Genomic DNA, 23,970 nt, shown 5'->3' on the forward strand with positions numbered 1-23,970 from the left:
CGAATTACCGATAGCAAAAAATAATGAACAATCGAGAAACCAATTAGTAAATGAACAAATCAAGAAACCAATTATTTTTCGGTATACAGTTACCGTTACCATACCGTTATTACGGTATACCATACCGTGTTTCGGTATACCGTTTTTTAACGGTATACCGAAACACGGTACGGTATACCGTAATAACGGTATGGTAACGGTATCAAAAAATATCATACCGAATTTCCGGTATACCGAAAATTCGGTACGGTATCGGTATTGAATTTTGTCATACCATACTTCCGGTACGGTATGTGGTATGGCACGGTCGGTACGGTATACCGTACCGACCCACCCCTAGCCAGCACTGTTGATTATGCAAAAGCAGTCAACGTTTTCGGCAAACTGCCCCCTCCGTCCTAATTAAGCTATCCCTCTGTCCTAATTAAGTTGGGTCTAAACTTTTGGGGCCGGAGATTAAGAAATTGTATTGAAAAGTACGATAAATGAATAAAGTGAGAAATATAAAAAAAGACTAAAGTATATGAGAGAATAAAGTAAGAGTGATTGGATGTTTTGTTTACTTAGTTACGACATCCCACCAAAAAATAATACGACTCAACTTAGTTGGGATAGAGGAGTACATTGCAAGCTACGTCTTTTCTGCAAATTATAAACTAAAATCTAGACCATTAAATTTCAAGATTTGATGTTAACGGTCTCAAAAAAGAATGTTAACATTGTATCAATCGGTTGACGTTATGTTGACATTTTTTATTGATGCTAGGAAAGATGTACTAGTTTGCAATATATAGTACTCCTAGGACTATAATTAAATTATTATTTGCAAATATAATTAAAATAAAACCTAATTGACTGGAATTAAATAAAAAATAATACATTAAAACTGAATTAAATAACTATAAATATCTAAAAATGATTATTGTTTGAACCCACAATCAACTTAATTACGTCAGCCAACGATTAAATTAACCATGATTATAAATTAGGAGACAGACCCATTTAATACACATCTAATGAAGTTAAACCTACAATTAAATAAGCATGATTAGGAAGCCCTGGTCGTCTTCTTTCCTACGCCTCTACACCCGATACATGTCTTGTGCGTTTCTTCTCCATAATCTGCCACAGTCGTTAGTTCCCCGTCCAAGTATGTATCTCATCACAAGTGCTTCTTCCAACCCCAGAAATATGCAAATATATAACAATTATGGATTAATCCATGGATATTTGAACCCGAATATCCAGGAAAAAAAAGCAGAATATTTGATGGAAGGACAAGAAACTGCCCTTTCGAACAACCCGTTATAATAGGAAAGTCTTATATCTTGAGATTAATTCATCTAATTCATATGAGAATTCTTAATTGACTAGCCTCAGGGCTATGAAGCAAAGGACTATCCAGGACCTAAACCGAGGTATTGACGGTCATTTTCAAATCTTGCCGAACATAATGAGATATGATGAGATAGAAATAAAGACAGGGAACAGGTCCCTGTCTTACACGTCGAGCCTCTTTTCTCCTCGGCCCACTGAGACTAAATGTAGGTTTCATTTTACCAGGTTCAGTGTTAGCAGAAGGGATCACCTGCTTCCGCAGTGCTAGCCATATTAGTCAACATTTATATGTTTCGATGCAACAACAAGATGTTATTTGTAACAAGTAGTTTTGTTGGTTGGTTAATTGGTCACATTTTATTCATGAAATGGCTTGGTAATATTTCCAAAGGGGTTGCAAACGGATCCGCCGGTTCACCAATCATTGATGGACGTTGCAATTCCCCGAAGATATTTGCAGTAGCTACAGTTTGGGAAAATAACAAAACTATTCTGATTTACTGTAGTAGTGAGAAAGTGTATGAAAATTTATAGAAATAACTTTTTTATCATAAAATGGGATACACTTGTCAAATATTTAGCAGTGTATTATAAAATGTAGTATGCAAATGTATGAGGTGATCCATTCCGCATGAGATGTGGTGAATTGGGCGGGCGGGATGTGGCTACTGCTTTCCATCAGAGCAACTTCAGCTCAATTTTAGTGTTAAAATTGCATCCAGTAGTACTGTATAACCCAACTTATTTTGTCCTCCTTTGGATTTTGCTACCGTAGTAACTTATGTATCGGAAAGGCCAACTCCGGATTCTCGTGGATTGTGCATCGGCTATCTAGTTGGAACACGCCCGGCTCCAAATTCTAATTTAATGTTTCTATTTCACCAAAACCTTCATTATACAAACCAAATTTGTACAAGTTTGGTAGGTGTTTAGCAATCTTCTTGAACCACTTGTTGAGTGCAAAATTATTTGTTATAAATTAAGAGTAATATACGTTTTGTAATTTTTTTACCTTTGAAATTATGATTCAAAATAATTTTTCCACTAAAATAACATTCTTGTAAATATCTTTTCTTTTATATATGTATCGATTTAATTAATCATTTTATTACATAATAAGCCAATTAACCGGAATTTTTTGGAACCATCTTTCGTACTAATCAACCGAATAACATCTTCTTTGACATTAGAATTGTCATTTTCAATGTAGTAAAGGGATATGTATCAATTGTTTAAAATAAAATTGAAAATGAATCGTGCATGTATTTTTTATCAATTTAATTTTTAAATTAAAACAAATTGTACACCAACCCCTACCAAGGCAAGGTCCATACCTCTTGTTGGGTCGTGATACCACCGATCTCACACTTACAAGAACGAGAAAGTATAACACACAAGGATGTAACGTGGTTCGGTGAAGAAACACCTACGTCCACGGAGAAGATGACCGGAATTTTATTGACGGGAACACTCGATTACAAGGAACTCACTCTCACTATTCAACCACTCAAAGCTAATCGCAAACTAGAGTAGTAATCTCCTAATAGTGTATGTGTATTGTGTTGATCTCATTCATTGCAGTACAACTGAAATCGAGCTATATAAGTGATGGAGAAGAAGAAACAAACTAACTGACTTCACTTTCCAAAAAAAACAGTTATAACCGCTATCTCCAACGGCTAGTTCGAGCTCACCAAAATCGAGCTCCTTTCTTGATCTCTTCCTTGAGCTTCAACGGCTCTATCACTCGGCTAGCATCAGTGCATGCATGGACACACCTTCACAAATCTCCACCTTGTCCTTGCAATGCTCCACCAATATCTAAATTCCATTCTCAAACTCTGTTTCAACCTTCAACACTCCACAATCTCAACCAACTTCAAGCAATGCTTGAACTTCGAAGCTGGCAGAGATTTTGTCGACATATCTGAGGCATTTTCCTCAGTAGGATCCTTCACCACATTGATTTTCCCACTTTGGATCTCATCTCTGATAAAGTGCCTCCTTATATCAATATGCTTTGACCTTTCATGAAACATTTGGTGTTTGGCCAAACAGATTGCTGAGTTGCTGTCACAGTTGATCTTCACTGCCCCCAACTCCATTCCCAGATCTTGTAGGATCCCTTGTAGCCATTTTCCTTCCTTTGCAGCCTCTGTTAGTGCAATATACTCAACATCGGTTGTAGATAATGCAACCACAGACCGTAGATTTGACTTCTAACTAACTGTTGTGCCAAACAATGTAAAAATGTAGCCACTTTGGGATTTTTGGTTGTCCAAGTTTGCAGCATAATCCGAATCACAAAATACCTCAAGAACTTCATCCTTTTCAGACCAGGCCCCACCACCAAACTTCAAACCAATCATAACAGATCCCTTTAGGTACTTCAAGATTCACTTCAGTGCAGCCCAATGCTCTCTACCCGGATCAGCCATATATCTGCTGGCCACACTTATAGCATGAGCAACATCCGGCCATGTACATATCATTAAGTACATTACACTGCCCACTATATTTGCATAGGGTATCAGGCTCATTTCCCTCATATCTTCATCTGATTTTGGCATTTGCTCCTTGCTGAGCTTGAAATGGCCTGCCAATGGAGTGGAGACTGACTTTGCATCTCTTACTTGATACTTCTTTATCACCTTTATGATATAATCAGCCTGAACCAACTTTAGCTCCTTCATCTTTCTGTTTCTGATGATATCCATACCTAGGATCCGCTTTGCCTCCCCAAGATCTTTCATTTCAAATTTCTGCTTGTGTTCTTCCTTGACAATTTGCAGTTCATACTTGCTGGATCCTGCCAGTAGAATATCATCTACATACAGTAATAGATAGGCAACTATCAGATCTCTCTTTCTCTTGATATACACACAGCTATCAAAGCTTGATCTCTCAAAATCCATCAGCTCCATTTGTTCATAGAATTTCTTGTTCCATTGCCTACTACTTTGCTTGAGCCCATACAGGCTCTTTTTCAGTAAGCAAACTTTCTTTTCTGCTCCTGGCTTCTCAAAACCCTTGGGCTGCATCATGTAGATTGTTTCCTCTAGATCTCCATGTAAAAATGATGTCTTCACATCGAGTTGATGCAGCTCCCGATTAAAATGAGCAGTCATAGCCAACAAAATTCGAATGGAAGTGTGCTTCACCACTGGAGAGAACACCTCTGTGTAGTCAATGCCTTCCACTTGTGTGAACCCCTTAGCAACCAGCCTTGCCTTAAAACGTATGCTTTCAACCTCCCCCACTTCCACCTTCTTTTTGAACAACCATTTGCAGCTGATCAGTTTCTGTGTCCCTGGACCAACCACCAAAACCCAAGTCCCATTTTTTAGTAGGGACTCTATTTCTTCTTCCATGGCCTTGACCCATTTCTGACTCTCTTTGCAACTCATGGCTTCTTCATAGGTTGAGGACTCTGAAAACATAAGTACCTCTGTTACACATAGAGCAAAGAAACTCATATCATAATCTGAAAACCTGCTAGGTAAGCCTGCACTTCTCCTTGGATTCCTTCTGGTTTCCTGACTTGCAGCAGCTTGCTGCCTGGGTGGCTCCTGATCACTTATATCCTGAGCTGGTTGAGGACTAGGTGCTCAACCTTCTTCTTGATTTTCTGTGACCTCAGCATCCTCATCAGTATCTGCCCCAGTAGATCCCTCACCAAACTCAAAGTTCTGCATGTTAGAGCTACTGCCACCATCAGAGGCTCTTATATTTTTCTTGAATGGCATTTCTTCTTCATTGAATACCACATCTCTGCTCACAATAATATTCTGACCTTCTCCATCTAAATTCCACAGTCTGTACCCCTTCACTCCATCTTGGTATCCCAACATCACACATTTCTTTGCTCTTGGTTCCAACTTATTCTGTTTAATGTGTGCATAAGCAGCACACCCAAAAATCTTCAAAGCAGAATAATCTCCCAAGCTTCCATACCATCTCTGATCTAGAGTTTCATCAGATATTGCTGAAGAATGGAACTTATTAATGAGAGCAGCTACAGTAGAAATGGCCTCTGTCCAAAACTTCTTTGGCATTCCAGAATAGAATAGCATACATCTTACCCTTTCCAGCAATGTCCTGTTCATTCTTTCTGCCAATCCGTTTTGTTGAGGGTTTCTTGGCACTGTCCTATGCCTTCTTATCCCCTTTACTTTGCAGAAATTATCAAACTCACTAGACAAAAATTCCATGCCATTATCAGTCCTTAGACATTTCCCCTTTCTCATTTTCATATCTAGCATGACATTCTCTAAAATTTTTAAATGCTTGGGACTTCTCTTTCAGAATATAAATCCACACTTTTCTTGAGTGATCATCTATGATGGAGATGAAATACTTACCTCCACCTATGGATTCTGTTGGAGATGGCCCACATAGGTCACTTTGGGCATACATAAAGGGTGTCGTAGAGGTGTGTTTCCCACCAGTGAATGGCAGTTTCTTTGCCTTTCCTAGAATGCAAGATTCACACTTGTTCAGCCTCTCTGATGCACCTAACTTCATCACACCACGTTTAGCCAGCTCCCTGATGCCCTTTTCACCCACATGTCCCAGCCTAGCATGCCAAATATTCAGGTTCTCTAACTGAGCAACATTCACTGCATCAACCACAGTTTCACCCATCAAATAGTACAGGCTATTCTTTCTTTAGGCCTCCATAATAATCCTGGGACCCTTTGTTACTCTGAGAACCCCATCACTGGAATCAAATTTGTATCCCTTTGATTCCAACAACCCAAGAGAAATCAAGTTTCTCTTGATTTGTGGTATGAACCTGACTTCTGTGAGAGTCTTCACACTCCCACCCTTCAACCTCAACTTGATCTCCCCAATGCCCTTGACATCACATGTCTGGTCATTCCCCAACATCACTGATCCTCTCCAGGCTGACAATTCTTAAAATCAGGATCTGTAAGAGCATATGTGGAAGGAGCAGCCCGAGTCCATAATCCAGCATTCTTCAATCTTTGCTCCTGAGTGTATATTCAAAGCCTCATTGGCCTCCACTTCTTGAGCCAGATCAGCAGTCTCCAGATTGCCAGCCATCTCCTGTTCTTGCTTCCTTTTCCAAGCAATACAAGATTTCTTCAAATGGCCCGGCTTCTTGCAATAGTAGCAGCTCCTGGTCTCCTTCTCTCCCTCAGCTCCCTCATTCTTCTGTTTCTTTTTCTTGAAGCCTTTCTTGTTCTGATTTTTCTTCAAGTACAAGCTTTCAGCCACTGGATCATTTTGTCTGGAAGAAGTTGAATGATCAATCTTCTGTGATTCCTTCAATTTGAGGGCAGAGTGTATCTCCTCATAGGTAACCTTGGTCTCTCTTCCAAGTAGCACCGCATCCTTGAAATGCTCAAAACTTTTAGGAAGAGAATTCAGCAACATCAAGGCTTTGTCTTCATCATTGATCACCTCATTGATGTTTTCAAGATCATCAATGCACTTCCCAAATTCCTCAAGTTGTTCAGCAATGCCTTTTCCATCCGAGAACTTTTTTTTTTTTTTTTAAATTAACTTCATATATTTATAACATATATATGAAGGAGGAAATTACAAATCAACTCCTATAGCAAGGAGGAAAGACAAATTACGCCACCCAGGGTTCAAACTCGAGACCTCTAGGATGGACGCGGTATCCAGCACCCTTTACGTCTAGGCCAAGGGGCTTGGATTTTCCATCCGAGAACTTGAAGGCAAGAAGTTTCTGCTTCAAATGCAATCGATTTGCAAGGGACTTAGTCATATACAATGACTCAAGTTTTGTCCATACCCCTGCAGCTGTCTCCTCCTTGGAGACCTCCCTCAGCACCCTATCTGTCAAGTTCAAGATCAGGGTGCTATAGGCCCTGTATTGCATATCTTGAAGCCTCCCTTTCTCCTTCTCGTCGGCCTCAGGGTTTTCCTTAACATCACTGTCTCCCTTCAGGATATCCCATAGGCCTTGCTGCATCAAGATGGCCTTCATCTTCAGCCTCCACAGCCCAAAATCATTTCTGCCGGTGAACTTCTCCACCTCAAACCTGGCTGTGGACATTTCTTCAAACAAATGGTGGGCAATCGCCAAGATCGGCTCAGACAACAAAGCTTCTGGACTTCAACTCGCCTAGAAAACCAATCGAGAAAACGTTTCAACGCTTCCCACAGACGGCGCCACTTGTTGGGTCGTGATACCGCCGATCTCACACTCACAAGAACGAGAAAGTAAAACACACAAGGATGTAACGTGGTTCGGTGAAGAAACACCTACGTCCACGGAGAAGATGACCGGAATTTTATTGATGGGAACACTCGATTACAAGGAACTCACTCTCACTATTCAACCACTCAAAGCTAATCGCAAACTAGAGTAGTAATCTCCTAATAGTGTATGTGTATTGTGTTGATCTCATTCATTGCAGTACAACTGAAATCGAGCTATATAAGTGATGGAGAAGAAGAAACAAACTAACTGACTTCACTTTCTAAAAAAAACAGTTATAACCGCTATCTCCAACGGCTAGTTCGAGCTCACCAAAATCGAGCTCCTTTCTTGATCTCTTCCTTGAGCTTCAACGGCTCTATCACTCGGCTAGCATCAGTGCATGCATGGACACACCTTCACACCTCCCTGGATGTGCGGTGCCCGTCCGTTCCCAGCAACGCACGTGTCGGATGGATCGAACCTCACGGCCCCACATCATCTCCCGTTAACAGTGCCCTCATGTTATTACCAAAGCAAACAGGCTAGCTAGTCCAACAGATAATTACTTATAAATTTATTAATTATTGTTCACACTGACGTGATTATGATTTGACTGTCAAACTTAACATGTGCTATTAATTAATAGTGGGCCAAGTTTGAATGTTAATTATCTTTAGTTATAGGTTGAATGATAATCCTCATCATCTCTTCTTACGTTTTGTAATCTTTTTTTATTTTTAAGAACGATCATTTTCTTGGAATTTGAAACTTCTAAATTTCTAATCCTAGCAAATGGATTTTTGATCTCATATATATGCAAGATTGTGTCCACTTTTAAATAAGTGTCTTATTTGGAAATGGATATTATAAATATATGCCTCTTATTTTATAAATCTTAATAAAATAGTACTCCAGTTCATTTACTTGTGTCTGTCAATTTTTAAAAATCATTTTCCTTACAATAATTAATATAATAAATAAAAAAATGCACACTTTCTTGCATAATTAAGAAAATATGGAAACACGGCTCTCATAGTTATCGACTTAACATAAAATTTGGCAAAATTAAGGGAACAAGATAAAACAAAATTTCAACAACAAAGCACAAATATTTTTATTTTAAGCTTTCAATTGACCGAGATAGTTTTGGTTTTAAGTCGAAAATTGACACTCAAACTACCGCCTTATCAACCAAATTCAACCACCTCATTTTTAGCAATTTTACAATATACTCCATGTCTCTATACCTTTCTTTAAAATAGAGATTTTGAGGCTTGATACAGATTTAAAATTAATAAAATATGAAATAGAAAAAAATGAAATATTAGGAGTATTAATGAATTTGACAGTAGAATGTGGTGATTTTTTTAAAGTGAAAAATAGACAATTTTTATGGGATGAATTAAAATAATAATAAAAAAGACAATTTTTTTTAAAAAATTGAGAGAGCATAAATTTAGTTTATCAATAACATAACATGAAATGATGGTACATATTGATGGTCTGATTTTAACAGAACGTAGTATCAAAAAAGTGAAATATCAAATTTTGAAAATATTTCATAGATAGATTTGAAAAATATGTAGATTATAGATAGTTTAGAGTGTCCACAATGGTGACCCCGCGGTGGACCACTGCTGGACGTGTACAGCCGGGGTGGGGGGCTGAGCCGCATTTGCGGTGTGGAAGGGGCGGTCCCGGTGGAAATCCGGCGACCGCCGCAGCGGCGCCGGCGGTGAGTTAATTTTTTTTTATTTTCTTATTTTTTTCTATAAATACACCTCCTTCCCTTATTTTTATTCCAATCCAATTAAAATATACCAACAATTGATTAAAGTGATATTGACACCTAATATCATGGAACTTTCAAAAAATTTTGTTTTTCCCACGAACTTTGAAATTGACAAATAATATCATGAACTTTACCCCGAGTTTGTTATTTCCCACCAATGAAAAAATTTCGGCAAATAATATCATGATACAAATTTTTTAAAATAATTTCTCGACTACAACTTCGAGAGTTTCAAGATTTTCAATATTTGAGAATAGTTTTTCTTGAAGCACACTCTCCAAATTTGTTCTTCAATCTATTAATATAGCCTTAATTTTTTCACTGGTGGGAAATAATAAACCCAAGGTAAAGTTCGTGTTATTATTTGTCAATTTCAAAGTTCGTAGGAAAAATCCAACTTTTTGAAAGTTCCATGATATTAGGTGCCAATATCCCTTGATTAAATAATGTGATTTGTGGTTGTGGCGTGGCTGTATATTGAGCCGGACAAGTTTTTGTGGCTGTGGAAGTGTTTTTGTGTCTGTGGCGTGACTGTTCCGGGGTTGTTGTCCACCGCTGTGGACACTCTTACTCTCCCTATTCCATTGTAGTTGAGTCCTATTTATTTTTTGTTGTACTGCTATAATTGAGTCATATACTCTTTTGGTAAAAAGCAATACACTCATCTTTCCTACTTTATTTAGTTCATCCCTTTACTTTATTCTCTATCCTATTTTATTCTCACTTAACATAATTTCCTTGCGTCAAAGAGAAATGTTTCTACTACAATTTCGTTATTCTATATTAAATTTGTAAAAATTCAAATACATTATCTATTAAAAAATCGATTCCAACCTTTACATTTTTGTCGTAATAAATAAGAATAAGTGTGTGTTTGGTACACAAAATTTAAATTTGAATTATATGAAATTGAATTAAAAAGAATTGATTAAAATTCAATTCCAAATCATAGGTTTTATATATGAAATTGAATTTGAAGAATTTATACGCACCCATGCAAAAACACATAGTACACATTGCATACACACTCAATATTTGTAGTATTGTATATTTTGTGTATAGTGTGTGTACATTGTGTATAGTGTGTACAATGTGTGAATATAATATATGTGTATTTCGTGCATAGTGTGTATGACGTGTACAATGTATATGAAGTGTGTGTATGTGTGTGCTATGAATATATGCCATAGCTATTATTTACTATAATTATTTGAAAATTCAATTATCTACTTCGTATGTAAATTCAAATGTGGAATTGACATATTTTATATATAAATATTAAATTTAAAAACTGCAATTGCAATTTCAATTCAATTTGACAATCCTAATTCCATTAGTACTACAATGATTGATAAGGCTAATTTCATGCATAGGTCTAGGGGAAAAATTCGTGAATTTACAGGGTCTAACACTTGTTTTAAGCCAGGTGTGTAGAAGGAATCCGCCAGGTCCAGGAAGGGAAGGCGGTAATCACACGCCCGAGGAAACTGGCGGATAAGTGAACAATGTGCGAAAAATTGCTTGACGGAGGAAACCTCGGAGTTGAAGGGTAGAATAGAGATTTCTACGAAAACTCTAGAAGGTTATGTCCGCATCTATAAAAGGGAGAAGCATGCACGCTGGAGGGATCCTCTCGGTTGGAGGCCTCGTTAACAGCCTGTAGCTTAGTTCACTTTTCACACACTTGGGTTCTTTTCGTTGGGAGATTCAGGGTGACGCACATTGGGTTCACATCTAGCTTTTTCACGTTTTCGATTGGGTTGTAACACCGTCCTTCTGTGGGGCGAAGAAACAATTTAATTTCCGCTTTCGTACTTTGCTGATTTCACCGAGCTTCGCTATTCGAAGCTCGGACCTCAGGTAGTTTTTACCATTTATTCCGTATTTTATGCGAGTTTTATTTTCAGTTATGTCGATGATGTTGATTTCTGGTTTTGCTGCTATGATCTTCTGGAATTTGAGTTAGTTTACTTGTTTTGGATGCGTTTCGCAATTGTTCTCTGAATTTATGCAGGTTGTGGTTGGATTTGGGTGATCGGAGTCTGTTTGTTGATGAATCGGAGAGTTGAGTTCGCTGGTGTTGTGGAGATGTTTGTGATTGTTTGAATTCGGAGTTGATCGGGACAGATCTGTGAAAACCAGAGTTATAGAGTCGATTTTGTCTGTTGTTGGGTTCAGATCGCTTGGATCCGGAGTGGATTAAGCATCCGACGTGAATCTGAGCAAGACTGATTAAATTTCATGCCTAGTTTACGTGTTTTCATTTTATTTCGCCTAGTTTACGCAGATCTGATGTATTTCCGGTTCATGGTAAGTTTCCGGCATCCAAATCTTTATATTTTGTTCGAATCCAGATATATGCTATTCTTTCTCCATTTGCGTGCTTGAATTCGGTTAGGAAATTTCATGTCGTTGTTAGTTGGAGCATAAGTTTGTTATTTGCAGCTTTGGCCGTACTTACTATATTTGGAGTCATGGTCCCGGCCGTTTTATTCTCTCTGTCTAGTCTTAATTAGTTAGGCGTTTACTCAATCTAGGAAGTAAAATGTGTCTCTCAGTATTGAAGTCTGATTCTATTTTCCTTTCCGTGTCCTAGGTCTAGAGGTAGTTAAAATTCTCAACCCTTTTGCGTGGCAGCAGCCGCTTGTTTCCAGAGTCTCTAAGCACTACTTCACGAATCCATCTTCGTGGGATCGACCCCGCTTCTCTATACTAATTTATAGTATTCGGGTTGAGGGATTTATTTTTGAAGGGGAGTCGAGTGTGTCCAACGACAAAAACACTGTTGTTCTCTTGAGTTCCTAGACCAGGTGATCCGGTGGATTTAAGGAGCGTGGTGTCTTGACCGAGCACTTGCTTTAGTTTTCTCTGTGCACACTTGACTTACTTACTATCATGCTTACAGAGACACCACCTTCAAATGGCGCCGTTGCCGGGGATGGATGGCGTGCTTTGTGTTAGTGTTCAGAGCCTGTGGTGTAAATAGTTTTGATTTATTTTCTCTCTCTTTTATTTGTAGTTTATGAACAGAGGCTCAAGATCTACCTACTGGAGCAACTCATCTGGGTGGAAGCACGGCCATTTTAACTGGCGGGTTAAGGATACAGTCTCTACTGTGACCACCAGATCAGGGTTCACCACGGGAGATCCGTTTCCGAGTAAATTTACTAGCGACAAATCTTGGACGTCGTCAGGACGCGAAGATCCAGAGTCACCACCCGAATCAGAAACAGAGTCAGAAACAGGGGAAGCAGAGGAAGTAGTCATGGCGCAAGTAGTAGATCCAGATCCAGAGATCGGTTTGCTCACTGCCCATTTAGATGGAGAACCAGCTCAAGCAATAGTGATGAATCCACGCCAGAGGACTATTGAGATCAAGACAAACGTACTCGGCATCTTGCCAACGTTCTCTGGGCGTAGGAATGAGTGTCCGTATGAGTTCCTAAATGAATTCAGTAAGTTGTGTGGTATTCAGAAGAGGCCGAATGATGCAACAGAGGAGGATTATCGCCTACGTGCAATTCCATTTACCTTGAAGGGGGAAGCTAATACGTGGTTATTGAGGTTGCCCCCAGATTCTATCCGCACATGGAGGGACTTCAAGTTGGAATTCTTAGATTATTTCTTTCCATCCAACAAGACGAATGCACTGAAAAAAGAAATACTAGAGTGTAAGCAGGATTACGATGAATCGCTGAGTCAGTATTGGTCGAGATTCAAGGGGTTGTTGGATGCATGCCCGAACCACCGAATGATAGAGGCAGAGACCTACTCTCTATTTTACGAAGGGGCAACTCCTGAGTCAAAGGACTTAATGAATTCCTCGAGCGGAGGGAATTTCACAGGAAAAAGAGGAAGTGAGGCAAGAGAAATCCTGGGGAAGTTGATCGACGCTAAAAAAAACATACGATAACCCTAGGAATGCAGTGAGGAGAAGATCGGTGCATGCTGTAAGAGAGCAAGAAGATGACAAAGTAGAAGCAAGAATTGATAGGCTCGAGAAAGCTCTTTTGAACGCGATTGAAAAGACGATTCCACTGGCTTCACAAGGGAAGGAGAAATCTCCTGGTCCAGGAGATAATCAAATTCAGCAATATTACGGGACCCAGGAAGGAGATTATCAGGCCCTGGTCAATGCAATGGGAAGTTGGAATCCCGATGGGAGCTGGAATCCAGGGAGACAGAGAGATGCGCCCTGGAGAAACCATCCAAATTTCAGATGGACTGACGATGAGCAGAATCAGCCGGCACCACAACAAAGTCAGCAATTTGCACCTCAGCCCGAAAGACAAGGTAACTGGTCAGGAAGGAATCAAGAGGGGCAGGGCAGCTGGATCAATCGGAACCAAAGAGACCACTCGAGCTGGGGAAACAGAAATCAGAACAGTCAAGGGAACTCTTATGTACCACCGCACCAAAGGAATTTTCAGAACAATTATCAGGGTCAAGGAAATCAATACAACAACTCTTCAGGAGGTCAAGGAAACGCTCGTCAGGGTCAAGTGAGTGGACCGACTCTGAGCATAGGGCCAGGGCCCAGTCAGCCATCGAAATCACCAAAGAGTATCGATGATATGGTGCACGATCTCGTCAGTTCTCAGCAGCATATGCAAAACAACCTGCAATCGAACAATGACGTAGTGCACAAGCTTCAAGATGCTCAACAGGAGCAAAAGGCAGCAATGGATATGCTGGCCAAGCAGTTATCCCAGATAGCCACTTCTTTGAGTGATATGAGGGGAAATGAAGGGAAGATTCCCGCCTCCGTAAGGCCACCGGATAGAGCGAATATAAGTCAGATTACCTTGAGATCCGGGAAAGGATATGATGGGCCAGAGATAAGAACGAAAGAAGCGACAAGCCCCAAGGAAGGCAAGGACGAGGATACAATTCCTAGGCCTAGGAACTTGGAGGGAGGAACTTCCTGGGTCAAGGATGACCTTAAGACAGGGGATTTAGAGAAACCCTTGCCTAGGTCAGCTGAGCCTTTTTTCCTCGATCCAGAGCCAGAGTTGGAGAACGAGGCAGTAAGGGAGGAAACTGGAGAATTCTTAGCTGAAAGCTCTACAGGAGCAGGGAAGCGACTGAAGCCTTTCCCAAGCCGGGGGGAAGCCAAGAAGAAGAAAGAAGAACCGGTGGACTTCGTGGATATTTTTGGGAAATTGGAGATTAATCTACCATTTTTACAGGCCTTGAAATTGCCGGTGTTTAGCAAGTTCATCAAGGAATTTATAGCTGGGAAGGCTAGACCCAGTGGGAAAATTTTGATAGGTGAGAACGTCTCTGCAGTGATTCAAAAGCGGAGGATGCCTTCGAAATGCAATGATCCAGGTATGTTTACCTTACCCATCTCTATTGGTGATGTAAAAATCGAGCATGCTATGTACGATTTAGGTGCATCCATAAATGTGTTACCACTGTCTATATACAAGAAGTTAGTAGGGGTAGGCATGGTGGACACGAAAGTTGTGATCCAATTGGCAGACAGGTCATGCATTTGTCCTGAAGGAGTGCTTGAGAATGTAATAGTAAAGGTACATGACTTCTTGTACCCAGCTGATTTCCATGTGATTAGAATGAGTGATAATGAATCTGCAGAGTCTGGCGGAGTACTTTTAGGGAGACCCTTCCTGCGTACCGCCAAGACTATCATTGATGTTTTTGATGGTACCATCTGCCTTGATTATAATGGGGAGAAATATACATTCAGCATAGATGAGGCAATGAAAAAACCTCTTGACGTCGAAAATTTGCATGCTATAGATGTTATTAACCCCTTGGTCCAGGAATACCTTGAGACAGAATTAATGCGGGAAAAGATCAAGAATTCCGAGATGAGTCATGCCATTGATAGAGAAGTAGCTAGTTGGTGTCAAACAATGAACACGAGTGAGTTATCAGATGATAAGCTAGCTAAAGCGATTCTGGAATTCTGTGCGAACCCGAAGCTAGCTAGATCAAGGAAGACACCTTATGTGGCGAGCATGGACAGTTTTACTGAGTCTAAGAAGGGAATCGCAACAGAGTCGACAGAGAAAAATCCCTTGCCCCGGGAAAAAGATGTCCCCAAGAAAGAATTGAAAACGCTTCCACCTGGGCTCAAGTATGCGTATCTGGAGGAGAATGAAAATTTCCCATTAATTATTAACAGCAGCTTGAACGAGGGACAAGAAGAGAAATTGCTGAATGTGATCCAGAGACACAAGAAGGCTATTGGGTGGACACTCTCTGACTTGGTTGGAATCAGTCCAGATATGTGCATGCATCACATTCGTCTAGAAGAAGGAGCAAAATCCTGCAGGGACCCACAACGCAAGTTGAATCCAAACATGAGGGAAGAAGTGCTGAAGGAAGTATTGAAGCTGCTATCCCTAGGAATCATATATTCCATACCAGACAGTGAATGAGTTAGTCTAGTACATATGGTACCAAAGAAGTCAGGAATACAGGTGGTTAAGAATGATAAAAATGAGTTGGTCCCCACTCGACTTGTTACTGGGTGGAGGATGTGTATTGACTACCGGAAGCTGAACGAGGCTACTAAGAAGGATCACTTCCCGTTACCTTTCATTGACCAGATGTTGGAGAGGTTGGCGGGCAAGCAATATTTCTGCTTCCTGGATGGATATAGTGGGTATTTTCAAATCTATGTGGATCCCGAGTACCAGGAGAAGACAACTTTCACGTGTCCCTTTGGAACGTATGCTTATAGACGGATGCCGTTTGGTCTGTGCAATGCGCCAGGCACCTTTCAGCGGTGTATGATGAGTATCTTCTCGGATCTCCTGGAGGATTGCATCGAGATTTTTATGGATGACTTCACTGTGGACGGGAATTCATTTGACTCGTGTTTGGCAAGTTTGGATGTAGTGCTGAGGAGGTGTCAGGAGAAGCACTTGGTTTTGAATTTCGAGAAATGCCACTTTATGGTCCCCGAGGGAATTGTCCAAGGGCATGTGGTATCGGAAAGAGGCATACAGGTAGATCAAGCAAAAATCGATGTTATCTCAAAACTGCCTTACCCGACGAATCAGAAAGAGGTGAGAGGATTCCTAGGGCATGCAGGATTTTATAGGAGGTTTATAAAGGATTTTGCGAGAATTGCTCAACCACTCACTCACTTATTGCATAACGATGTGGAGTTTGTTTTCGATGAGGAGTGCAAAAAAGCTTTTCAGTTGTTGAAGGATAGGTTAGTTTCTGCTCCCATTATTAGAGCGCCCGACTGGAATCTACCCTTTGAGATCATGTGCGACGCAATTGACTACGCCGTGGGAGCGGTGCTAGGTCAAAGAGTTGATGGGTAAAGCTACGTGATTTTTTATGCATCCAAGACACTGAATCAAGCTCAGAAGAATTATGACACCACTGAAAAGGAGATGCTGGCTGTTGTATACTCATTCGAGAAGTTTCGCCCGTACTTGCTGGGGTCGAAGGTGATTGTTTTCACAGACCACGCGGCTATTAATTACCTGCTGGCGAAGAAGGAGTCCAAACCAAGATTAATCCGTTGGGTGTTACTTTTACAAGAATTTGATTGGGAGGTCAAGGATAAGAAAGGAACTGAGAACAAGGTGGCTGACCACTTGAATCGTATTTTTCAAGGGGAGACCGAGGAAGCAATTCCAGATGCATTCCACGAGGAACATCTGTACTATTTAGGAGAACTTCCTAGACCCGTCAATTGGGAAAAGATCATGGCGTTAACAGATCCAGGAGATTCTGAGAGAGGAAAATGTCGTCTAAACGATGAGCCATGGTTCGCAGACTTGGCAAACTACTTGGTCACTGGAGAGGTGCCCAGTTCGCAGGAAATTTTCCGGGCCCAGAGGATGAAGCTCAAAAGCGAGGCCAAGTATTATTTCTGGGACGACCCGTATTTGTGGAAAATGGGAGCTGACCGAGTGATTAGAAGATGCATACCAGAATGGGAACAAAGGGATGTGCTGAACCATTGCCATGCCCTAGCTTGTGGAGGTCACTTTGGACCTAGGAAGACTGCAAGGAAGGTGTTAGATAATGGTTTTTACTGGCCTACATTGCATAAGGATGCTTTCGAGTTTTGTCAGAACTGTGAGATGTGTCAACAGACAGGGGGAATCTCCAGGAGGGACGAAATGCCACAAGTTCCAGTGATTGTGTGTGAGATCTTCGATGTCTGGGGAATGGATTTCATGGGTCCATTTCCGTCTTCATACGGGAACGCATACATACTTGTGGCAGTTGATTATGTTTCAAAGTGGATAGAGGCCAAGGCGACCACATCGTGTGAAGCCAAAGAGGTAGCGAAATTTCTTAGAGCTAACATCTTTAACAGGTACGGAGTGCCCAGAGCTATAATATCTGATAATGGGACACATTTCCGTAACCGGACTATTGAAGCTCTAATGAGAAAGTACGGAGTTCACCATCGCCTTTCCACACCATATCATCCTCAATCAAATGGGCAAGCTGAAATATCAAATAGGGAAATCAAAGCGATTCTGGAAAAGACGGTAAATCCGTCAAGGACGGACTGGAGTAAGAGACTTGATGACGCACTATGGGCATACATAACAGCATATAAAACGCCCACTGGAATGTCTCCTTACAGGTTAGTATTCGGCAAGATGTGTCACTTGCCGGTGGGAATTGAGCATAGGGCTAGGGGTGGCAAATCGTGCATGTCGGGTCGTTATCGTGTCGACACGATAACGACACGAACACGATAACAACAAACACGAACACGACCCGTTAAGAAAACCTCAAACACGAACACGAACACGACACAAAACCCTCAGACACGAACACGACACGAACACATTAACGACACGAACCAATTCGGGTCAACACGACACGATAACAACACGTACATGAGATGACACGATAACGACTCGATAACAACACGACCTGATAACGGTTAAACCTATTAAAAATGAAAATAATAAGAATTAATAATATTAAAATATTATTTGTTAACGGATAACACGAACACGACACGGACACGTATTGTTAACGGATAACACGAACCCGACACGAACACGACACGAACACGACACAAAATTTTCGTGTCCTTAACGGGTCGACCCGATAAGGACACGAACCCAATAAGCTCTGACCCAAACCCATTATTTTCGTGCCGGTTCGTATCGTGTTATCGTGTCGTGTCAAAAATTGCCAGCCCTACATAGGGCGTACTGGGCAGTCAAGGAGATTAATATGAATCCTCAAGCCTGTGAGGGATAGAGGAAACTGCAGCTCCAGGAGTTGGAAGAATTGAGGCTTGAGTCTTACGAATCAGCGATGTGGTACAAAGAAAAGACCAAGCTTTGGCATGATAAGAATCTCCGGACCAAGGAACTACAAGTTGGGCAGAAAGTTCTCCTGTTCCAATCCCGGCTCAAGTTAATGCCTGGTAAGCTGAAGTCCAAATGGACTGGACCATACACTATTGTGAGTCTTCGTGCAAATGGAGCAGTAGAGATCCAGGGAAGTGCTTCAAACTCAACTCCTTTTCTTGTCAACGGTCATCGTGTGAAGGTATTTAGGGATAACTCGGAGTTGTGTGTAGCGGACGAAATGCCACTACGCGCCTTCCCTGATATCGCCTGATCGGTCTAGGAAGTGAGTGTTCTTAAGGATTTCCTAGGTCCAGTATCCAAGAAGTTTTACCATGACCTGACCTAGGAATCGTGAGAACACTTGAACACAATTTGTAAATATTTAATTGTTTTCCTTAAATCAAGAAAACCCAAACAAATCAGAAAAAAAAAATCTTCCAAAAATATTTTCGAAATACCAGACTCCTTGGGAATGTTTTTGATATTGTCATATCCTAGACCTGGGGGGTCTGGCGTTTCATTTTTTTAGTTTGATTTTTTTATGTGTAGTTCTGCAGAGAGTATCTACTGGGGCAGGGAGTTGAGGAGCAAAACATTGGAGGGAGTTGGCACCGGTTCGGATTTAAAAAAACTAAAGGGGCACCTTTATGAGGAGACGTACGGTCGCTAGCGTCATGCCTGCAAAACCATCCTCGTCCATACCCATCAGCTAATAACCGTGTGCTGCTTTTTATTTTTCATTACTCACTCTCTCTCTATATTCGAAAATCCCCAAAATTTCTCTTTAGGTTTTCTTTCTCTAACCCTAATCGAGAAAATTCAGTCCGAGATTCTGTGAAAATTTTGCAGCATTCTTCATGGACAACAAACAGGGTGCCGGAAGTACTTCAGGACCCGCCGATTCTAATACGGTGGCGTTCATGGCTGACCTCCTACAAAAATTTGGGGGGCCAGAAAAGGCAATGGAGGCATTTGCTATGTTCGCGGCTGTGATGGGGAAATCTGTACCGGTCATTTCAACATCTGCCGTACCACCCCCACCGGAAACTTCAGGGGTTTCAACATCCCAACCGGAAGCCGTCGCAGAACCTGACACTGCCGTCCCGGAGACAGCCGCCGCAGAAAAGCACGAAGAAGAAGCAGATCTGGCGGCAGGGCTGGGATTATTGACTGTAAGTGAACCCAGGTTAGATTCTGTCGCTGAGAGGGAATCCCCTGTTTTAAATGATGAAGTAGTTGGAGTTCCTGAGGGGGTGAACCCTGTGTTTGCCGCCGTGGATTTTGTGGAGAAAGAAACCCTACCAGAATCTGTGGGTGTGGATCTTTCTGTTGTTGCTGATAGTCGTACAGAGGGGGAATCCCCTGTTTTGGAAAAGTTTGGAGGGGGGAAACCCCAGTTGTTGGTAGTGATGTTCCAGAGGGCAACGAAGCCCTAAATTATGATAGAAAATTAGCGGGGGAAACCCCAGAAGTGGTTGAGGGCGCCGAAGCCCTAACTGTTGAGGAAGATGTCAAAGAGGGGGAAACCCCTGAGAAGTCCGTGGGTATTGAAGCCCACGTTGAACAAGAGTTGGTTGGGGTAGAGTCGCCTGTTTATCTCAAGGGGGCGACGCCTTTTTATGTCTGACAAGGGAGAAGCCCTAGTTGCTGATGCTGAACAAGAACCCGGCGGCGACGGGATGACTTTGATGGTAGATCTGACGGATGTCCCCGTTGGGACCGATTCACCAGTTAACGCACGGGAAGCAAGGAGGCAAGCTCGTCGAGGTTTACGTGATGAAATAGAGGAACACGTCCCGCGGACAGAAGCAGGGTCGCTGGATCTAGAGCCTGCAGCTCCTGACCAGTTAAACTCTCCTAGACCTACTGATGGGGAGAGCGACAAGGAGGAGCGCCGACACGCGGTCGAGAGGAAGGGGAAAGGAAAACAGATTGCTCCTTCCTCGACCAAGAAAGCAAAAGGGAAGTCCGTTGAACCCTCTCTCCCTCCACCTACTAAGGTACCGTACGCTGCTGAGTCCGGAAGCCCTGATGGGTCCAGTGACTCCGAAGAAGAACAAGAGGTGGAGCTCAACTTTGAGCCGAAAGAAATCTGGATTACTAAAGAGCTGCTAAACAAGATGAGGAAGTTCGCGGACCCAAAACGCACAACAATATACACAGAGAAGAGTGGTTTAGGAAAGGTTGCTAAGTCCGGGAAGATGTATGACTCGGCGGAACTAAAGGAGATCTCGAGCAACGATGAATTTCGGGGGTATATAGAGGCAATCGGCTTTGACTGGTTGCTAAAGCATAGCACCCTTGAGGTTCCGATAGACTTGGCCCAGGAATTTTTCTCGACTTTTCGGTTTAAATCTACCACCGACTTGGATGCCGATTCCATTAACTTCCAGCTCTTCACCGAAGAACATGTGATGAGCATCCGTGAGTGGACCTTACGGATGGGTCTGCTGACGCGTACAGAAGATGACGAAGGATTATGGAACGAGAGAATGGTCGGCCCACCAAAGTTCACGCCAGGTTTCAAAGCGCAGAGCGCATGGGAGTTCTTGACCCACCCGAGGGTGGGTCAATTTAAAACTAGTTTTTCGAAGGCCCACCACATCGAAAACAGGATCCTGAGGTTCGCCCAAACCTTCATTAGCTATAATCTGATGGGCACAGCTAACAACGCATTGGCGACTCCCGACTTATACTTTACCTGGTGCATGGCCACGGGTGTACGTGTCCACTTGGGCTACTGGTTAGCCCAAGCCTACCACCAAGTAACTGCCAACCCTTCCCAGTATCTATACACATGCCATCTTCTCGGGGCTTATCTACAGCGAAATGTGATCATGAAGATCCACAAGTCCTGCCGGCAAGAAAGAAGGCTAAAGTGACCCAACAGGCCGTGCCGCCCAAGTCTGGCTCCCAAGGGGGCCAGACCCCGAATTAATTCCCCCCAACCCAAGTAACTTTTACTTTTCATCTTTTATTGCTTTCTGTTTTTGTTTTTCTGTGCCAGTATGCTTGTTCTGTACTTATGTGTTGCAATTTCCCACACTTAGCCCATTCTTTGGTCTAAGTGTGAGAAGGGGTGGTGTCGTTTTTGCATGTTTGATTTTAGTTGTTGAACTTTCTCCCACTTAGCCCGGTGTACGGTCTAAGTGTGAGAAGTTTGTTTTGTTTTTAGCATGTTGTTTGTTCGTTTTGTGGTCTGTTTTGTGTTGTTCATACTTCCCTGTTTCCCCCCTTCACTAGGATAGCTTGGGGACAAGCTTGAGTGAAGTGGGAGGGGGAGGGAATAGGTGCAGTATGTAAATAAGAGTCTTAGAGTCTTCAGTTTTTTTTATTATTTTATTTTTGCGTGTTGCATGAGCTAGTGGATACAATAAGGCAAAAATTCCCTTAGTAAGAGCAATTGAAGAAAGGATACACGTCAACTTTGATGCCCTTTTCCTTAATAAACCAAAAGCGGTTTGGATGAAGTGAGGACGATAGAGGATGCTTTAGATAACCTAGCTGTGCAGCCCTACTATAAAAGTGAGTTATAAGCCTAAACACTTTGAGCTAACATGTAAAAAATGGGCAGCCACTTGATACAAAGGAGGAAAAATGGGTTATGGAGGAATAAGCTGGACGAAGTCCAGAACTGTTGGTATAAGCTGGACGAAGTCCAGAAAAAGGAGGTATAAGCTGGACGAAGTCTAGGGGAGGAGAAAATTGAAAAAAAGGGGGAGGTATAAGCTGGACGAAGTCCAGGGAAAAAAGGGAAAAAAGAATAAAAATTACCTGACCTAGAAAAAAAAAGAGATGATAGAAAGGAGAAACTCTCGTAACCCAACGCATCAGTGGTGTAACTTTAACTTTGGAGCGTTTTGGTCCTAACATCCATGGTGAGGAATGAGCGATCGAGCGAACCTAACCGCTAGGAAATCCATAGGCTTCTTGACAAACTGACGGACCGTTTAGGTCGACGAAGGAAGAGGGAGGATTTGAAGACTGTAGACAATCAGAGAGAACTTAAGCTTGGGGGACCGTTGCCTAAAAGTTGAAACTAGTGCATGCTTATTTGTTGTGTTTTGTGTTCTTTGTGTGTTATTTTTCTTTTCTGAATCTGTAGTTGTCTAGGTCTAGGAGTCTGTTTTTGTGTTAGTGTCTTGTTTATAGAGTCGTTCTTGGGAACTGTGCATAGAAATTCGCCTTATTTCTTTTTTCTTGTCTTTCATACTTAAGGACAAGCATGGTTTAAGTGTGAGCAGTTTGATAAGGCTAATTTCATGCATAGGTCTAGGGGAAAAATTCGTGAATTTACAGGGTCTAACACTTGTTTTAAGCCAGGTGTGTAGAAGGAATCCGCCAGGTCCAGGAAGGGAAGGCGGTAATCACACGCCCGAGGAAACTGGCGGATAAGTGAACAATGTGCAAAAAATTGCTTGACGGAGGAAACCTCGGAGTTGAAGGGTAGAATAGAGATTTCTACGAAGACTCTAGAAGGTTATGTCCGTATCTATAAAAGGGAGAAACATGCACGCTGGAGGGATCCTCTCGGTTGGAGGCCTCGCTAACAGCCTGTAGCTTAGTTCACTTTTCACACACTTGGGTTCTTTTCGTGGGGAGATTCAGGGTGACGCACTTTGGGTTCACATCTAGCTTTTTCACGTTTTCAATTGGGTTGTAACACCGTCCTTCTGTGGGGCGAAGAAATAATTTAATTTCCGCTTTCGTACTTTGCTGATTTCGCCGAGCTTCGCTGTTCGAAGCTCGGACCTCAGGTAGTTTTTACCATTTATTCCGTATTTTATGCGAGTTTTATTTTCAGTTATGTCGATGATGTTGATTTCTGGTTTTGCTGCTATGATCTTCTGGAATTTGAGTTAGTTTACTTGTTTTGGATGTGTTTCGCAATTGTTTTATGAATTTATGCAGGTTGTGGTTGGATCTGGGTGATCGGAGTCTGTTTGTTGATGAATCGGAGAGTTTAGTTCGCTGGTGTTGTGGAGATGTTTGTGATTGCTTGAATTCGGAGTTGATCGGGACAGATCTGTGAAAACCGGAGTTATAGAGTCGATTTTGTCTGTTGTTGGGTTCAGATCGCTTGGATCCAGAGTGGATTAAGCATCCGACGTGAATCTGAGCAAGATTGATTAAATTTCATGCCTAGTTTACGTGTTTTTATTTCATTTCACCTAGTTTACGCAGATCTGATGTATTTCCGGTTCATGGTAAGTTTCCAGCATCCAAATCTTTATATTCTGTTCGAATCCAGATATATGCTCTTCTTTCTCCATTTGCGTGCTTGAATCGGTTAGGAAATTTCATGTCGTTGTTAGTTGGAGCAT

Source organism: Salvia splendens, chromosome 1 (genome assembly GCF_004379255.2).
Source record: "Salvia splendens isolate huo1 chromosome 1, SspV2, whole genome shotgun sequence".
In the NCBI taxonomy this organism is placed as follows: Eukaryota; Viridiplantae; Streptophyta; class Magnoliopsida; order Lamiales; family Lamiaceae; genus Salvia; species Salvia splendens.